Below are 6627 nucleotides of genomic sequence, written 5' to 3' on the forward strand. Positions count from 1 at the left end.
AATGCAACGTACTGTGACACAAAGAATCAGGCCCCAACATTTAGGAACTCAGAAAGCCTTCTTGGAAGAATCCATGCAGCGTTTTTGAGTCTCGGTGTCACATGCAGAATTATCCAGGGACAGGAGAAGAGTTTTGTTTCCTGAGCCAGTTTGCTCTAAGGTCCAAATCCCTGTGTTGAGAAAGAGCCTGAGGACTAATTTAACAGTTATAAGAGGGAGCAAGTTCTATTGCCATGGCTATTTTCTTGTCTTTCTATCGCTCTTCTTCATCTCCTGGCATGCTTGCCTCTCCTGGTCTTAATTCAGCACCAGGCTTCTAGAATGGCACATAGAAGGTAACTCTGGCCTCAGAGAGACCTGCATGTGCATTTTATCTCCATCATTTACCACCAGTATGACCTTGGAGAAGCTACCCAACCTCACTGATCCTGGTTTTTCATCTCAAAACAGGTGTAATAATACTGCCTACCTCATGGGACTGTTGAGAAGATTAAATGAGATAATATGTGCAAAGCACTGAACACAGTGCCTGGCGGCACCAAGAGTCCAATAAACAGGCTATTAAAAATGTCTCACGGGGGCTGGCAGATGGCATGATAGTTAAGGGTACAGGACTTCCATATGGCTAACCACAGTTCGAGTCCTGAACCTGGCAATTTGCTTTCTCTCTCTCTCCTTCTCTGGTCAAATTAAAAGTAAATAAATAAAGTTAAATAAAATAATTCTTTTTTTAAAAAATCATGGGACCAGCAGTTGGCATAATGGTTATGTTGTTGGATTCCCATGTAGTCGACTATGGTTCGAGTCCTGGACCCAGTGGCTTAAACTCACACAGGGCATGTGTGCGTGCGTGCCCAAGATCCCCAGAGGAGAATGGAAGAGAAGGGATTGCAGCATGGCCATCCCCCCGGGGGGGTGATTTCTCACTTTCTGTGTCTCTGTCTTTCTGGCGAGCGCACGTGCCCTATAGCGAAAATCTCTCAAAAAAAAAAAAAAAAAACACATGTCCCACAAAGCTTAGCATTGTATTAATCACATGGCACAGTTCCAATATGTGTTTGTGCGCATCTCAATGTTGAAAGAGTGGTGACCCCTTAGTCGTTCCATACTACATTTTGTTCAATACTAGTTAGTACTAACCAAGTACATATCACGTACTACACACTGTTCCACATGTTGGGTGTGTATTAACTCAGGTCACCTCATACAGTCCAACCATCCTGTCGGGGAGGAGAGCGGGGCTGTGCAGCCAAGAAGCAGCTGTTACTTCTCTGTAATCAGAAAAACAAAATACTATTGAAGAAATGATATATGGCTTTAAATACATATCTGTTTAATGACTGTCAGTTCCCATCTGAATCGCTAACAATCTCAAGACTGAGAGTTTGACATTTCTTTCAATTCAGTTGCAAATGTTTATGGACAACAGGAGTGTAAGGCACTGGGCAAGACACTGTGAGAAATAGAAGAAATGGGGCCAGGTGGTGTTAAGGCAACTGGATCCCACATAGCCAACTGCACCGTCCAAGCCCCGGACCCAGCGGCTTGGAAAACATACCAGGTGCATATGTGTGTGTGCCCCAAATACCAAGAAGAAAATGGAGAAGGCATTATAATGTGGCCATCCCCCTGGAAGATGATCTCTCTCTCTCCCTCCCTCCAATGAGCACACATACCCTATAGCAAAACTAGCAGTGGAAAAAAGAAAGAGAGGAAGGGAAGAGGGAGAGAAGGAGGGAGGGAAGAAGTGAGGAAGGGAGAGGGAGAGAGAGAGAAAGAAGAGGAAGAGGAGGAGGAGAGAGAGAGAGAGAGAAAGAGAGGAAGAAAGGAAAGAAGGAAGGAAAGAAGGAAGGAAGGAAGGAAGGAAGGAAGGAAGGAAGGAAGGAAGGAAGGAAGGAAGGAAGGAAGGAAGGAAGGAAGGAAGGAAGGAAAAGACTTCTCAGGACCCTGAGGATGTGGAAGGTGAGTTACGGTTAGTAGCTGACAGCCTTCAGTGCTTATCACGTGCCCAGTCACTGTCCTAGAAGTTCTACCTATTGTACATTATCTCATTTAATCTCATAACACATCCATAAGATAGACACAATTAATATCCCCATGGTCTGAATTAGGAAACCAAAGCCTTCGAAAGTCAGTAAGTGGCTGGGGTTCTAAGAAGGAAACTCACATAGGCTGGGGCTGCGAGGCTGCAGACGACTTCTATCCACCTTCTTTCCCACTCTGTCTTGAAAAGCAGGGCACCTTCCTGGCGAAGTGAATACCAACTTGTTAATACACTCCCGTCACTAAATATCAGTGCATTTGCCAGGCACTAAACTTTAAATGCAGCCACTTACAGAGCTAGTGAGTTCTGAAGAACCACTCTCCGAGTTTATGGGCCCTGCTTACCTCTCTCTTCCACCAGACACCTCTTTTCCCACCTGGAGCATTTGGAAATGGGCCTCAGATGAGGAGGAAATGATCTCCCTGCTCTTGCTTGTTAATTCTCAATTTCAAGATGTGCTATTATACCTGATTTATGACCTGACAAGGCTCATTCTAGCCCACAACCCTAAGCTCATAAAACGCATAGGGGAAAGTTTACTAATGACTGTGTTTGTCTTAATGCACGGTGGGGAATTTTTTTTAAGTGAAAAAGGCTCAAGAAGCAGAGACATTTCCAAACAGCAATTATGAAGAACAATTGTTTGATGGCTGAGTGTAGTAGATCTTCTAGCTCATTCGGTTTTCACCTAATTAAATCTTTCATTTCCACAGGCAGCATGTCGTACAAGCGTGTGTTTGCCTTTGTCGGCGGGAGATAATCAATACGAGAAATGTGGATGCATTTCAGCATTTATTAGCAGTTCAATTGGAAGTTGTTTTATTTTAATAACATCCTTGCCTTCGTCTGTTCAGGGTAAATCGACAGCTTTGATAAATAATAGATGACAGAAAACTGGTTTATATTATCCCATTAGGGGTAAAGAAATCAAAGAATAAAAGGGAGCTGAGAGAGAAATTGAAAAACACTTTAAAACGGCATTTTCTTTGTTACCAAAAAAGAAAAACCCCAAATGCCTTCTATTCACTCTAAAAGATCATCAAAACCATTTGACTTCAGCTAGATATTCCATCCCAGAAAATGACAATACATATCCTCTTTTGAAAGCTTGATGCCACTGTTATTTGCAGCTTGTATGTAGTTACTCTTTGTTAATTTCCACTGGAGCAACAACATAAATTAGAAAGAAGAGAACCAGGTCCAGAGCCATTTGTCCACCAAAAAGAACACAAATGCCCAAATGTTCGCATCCTCAAATAGTGGGCATGCTGGTAGGGACAGGAAGGCTTAGGAACACACAGGAAAGGTCCAGCATGAGGATTTATTTATGAGAGCTCTTTGCACATCTTGATCAATGGGATTTGAACTAACCAGAAGATCTCTCTTCTTATTTATTTATTTGTTTATTTATTTATTTTTGGAGACGTTTTTGCCAGAAAGACAGAAAGAGATAGAGATACAGAAAGTGAGAAATCACCCCCCAGGCTGGATGGCCACACCACAATCCCTTCTTTTCCATTCTCCTCTCGGGATCTTGGGCATGCACGCACATGCGCCCAGTGTGAGTTTAAGCCACCAGGTCCAAGACTTGAACCACAGTCGACTACATGGGAATCCAGGGACATGGCCATTACGCCAACTGCTGGTCCCCCAGAAGACCCCTTTTCTGAAGTCCTGGTTGGTATATCCAACCATGACCATCTCTCAGGCATCTCAAATTTAACATCTAAAAATATAAAATAAGGAAACACCATTTTACATACATTACATACATTAGGATTACTTTTTTTTTTTTTTTGGCTATAGGGCATGTGTGAGAGATACGAGAGGGAAAGTGAGAAACCCCCCCCCAGGGAAGATGGTCATGCTGCAATCCCATCTATTCTCCTCCTGGGATTTTGGGTAGGTATACATGCACACATGCCTGACATGACATTCAAACCATCAGGTCTGAGACTGGAACAGTGGTCGGCTATGTGGGAGTCCAGCACCTGCAGGCCCCAGGCTTACTATTGTTAAAGGAGGAAAACCACAACAAAAGAGAAAGCAAGTCTGGGTGGAAAATGTAGAACTCTCTGCATTGCTGGTAGGTATACAAAATCATGCAGTCCTGTGGAAAACAGTAAAGTGGCTCCTCAAAAAACTTAAACATAGGCACAAAGTTTCAGTAAAAGAGGAGGAATAAGTTTTCGAGATCTAGTCCACAGCACAGTGACAATGTTAATAATATAACATATATATTCAAAATTACGGAGTAGATGTTAATGTCCATAACCATACACACACACACAGAAAGTAGGTGCTGTGATGGATATGTATGGCTCGATGTAATCATTTCATTATGTGCACACATATAAAAAACCTTGCATTGTATCCTATAAATCCACACATTTGTCAATATTAAAAATGAAATTACATTGATTTTTATTTCATTTAAATTACATTAAGATCTAACATAGGATTACCATATGATCCAACAATTCCCAAAGTGAAAGCAGGAACTCAAAGAGATGTTTGCACGCCTACAATCATAGCTGGAGAAGCCAGCAACCCAAATGCCATTGACTGACGGTAATAGGTAGGTGCAATGGGAGATCCCGCAGGAGCCAAATCCTTCTACATGCTACAACGTGGACAAACTTTGAAGACATTACTCTAATAAAAAAGCTAATCACAAAATGACAAATATTGGGAACCAGCAGTTAGCATAATGGCTATGTCGCTGGACTCCTACGTAGTCGACCGTGGTTCGTGTCCCGGACCCGGTGGCTTAAAACTCACGCCAGGCGCGTGTGCGTGCGTGCCCAAGATCCCGAGAGGAGAATGGAGGAGAAGGGATTGCAGCGTGACCATCCCCCCTGGGGGGTGATTTCTCGCTTTCTGTCTCTATGTCTCTGTCTGTCTGTCTGGCAAGCACACGCGCCCTACAGTGAAAATCTCTCAAAAAAAAAAATGACAAATATCATATGACTCCACTTTAGGCATCTAAACACCCAAATTCATAGAAACAGACAGTAGTAATAGAATGATGGTTTCCACAAGCTGGGAAGAGAGGGATGGGCAACGAACGTTTAATGAGCACGAAGTTCCAGTTGGTGATGATGATAAAGTTCTGGAGATGGATAATGATGGCATTTGTTACAATAACAACTGCAAAACCAAAACAAAAAACAAAAACCACCTGTAGGCTTAGGAATGGTTAGGATGAAAAACTGTATTATGTGTTACATATATTTTATTGTAATAAAAATATCTGCATATTTTGATGGCCAGATTTAGTGGTCCTCTGACATTTCTCACCTGAGCATCCTGTATCCCTAGCCATCCTACTGCTCATCCAGAGAACCTGGGAACTGCCTTCACGCCTCCCTGCTCCTAGCACGTCAGTCTGAGTAGACTAGCTGCAGAGATCTGTCCTTAGTGTGGGTGGGCACCACCCAATCAACAAAGGGCTCAGAGAGAACAAGTACAGAAGACAAACAGGTCTCTTCGAGGTGAAGTGAGATAGACCTCTTCTGTTGCCTTGGATGTCAGAACACAAGACTCGCCACGTTTCACACCAGCAACCCCCATCCCTACCCGTCTCCAGGTTTCAGCTTCAGGTGATGAGCAGTTCCCCTGCTGCTTAAGCCTCCGAATTTGGACTGTACTTTCAATGCTTCTAAGTTTGCTTGTTTTTAGAGGTTTTTGCCTTAGGGCTTGTGTGCTCGCCCAGGGAGAGAGAGCGAGCGAGATGGTGAGAAGGAAAGGAAGAAATCACTACCCAAGGGAAGATGGCCATGCTGCAATCCCTTCTCCTCCATTCTCCTCCCAGGATTTCGAGCATGTGCACACACATACCCAGAGCGATTTTCAAGTCACTAGGTCCAGGACTCAAACGGCAGTAGACCATATGGGAGTCTAGTGACATAACCTCTAAGCCATCCGCTGGTCCCAACACTTCTGTGTGTATATATTCTTCTCTACCTCGTAGGCTGTCAGAGCCCTGAGATCAACAACCATCCATAACCATCTTGACGAATATTCTCAGCATCTAGTGCAACATCTTGTCTACAGTCAATAGACACTTGTTGGATGAATAAATAAATAAAGGAATGCATGTTCTTTTAGATCACCCAAGTAATGACAACAGAAACCTGCCTTTAACTGGATCACTCTCCACTTTTTACTTTTCTAGCTACCTTGGCAGGTCTCTGCAGCTACCTGAAACCCGTTCCATGTGCACTATTCCACGTGCCCTCTCACAACCACTGAAGTCGGCCCTCTTACAAAAGAATCTCACTTTTTCTGAGGTGGGCATACGAGTGATGCTTGTCAAGGACGGGTAATAACTTCAACTTTTTTCTGCAATGATACAAATCCGTCGACAAGTGCTACACATCTGTTCCTATCCCTTGGTTTTCAACAACACACTGCCTTCTGTATTAGCGAACAAATTCCTTGAAATAACATGGGGTCGGCAATATAGACAGAATATAAAATTAGGTCTGAGGTTGCCAAGCACCCAGAGCTGTCCTGACTCCTCTCAGCAGTAACGATAAAGCTGTCGGCTCCTGCTCAGTTCTTGCAACCTTTCGCGAACA

The sequence above is a fragment of the Tupaia chinensis genome, unplaced genomic scaffold (assembly GCF_000334495.1).
Source record: "Tupaia chinensis unplaced genomic scaffold, TupChi_1.0 Scaffold143796_1, whole genome shotgun sequence".
NCBI lineage: Eukaryota > Metazoa > Chordata > Mammalia > Scandentia > Tupaiidae > Tupaia > Tupaia belangeri.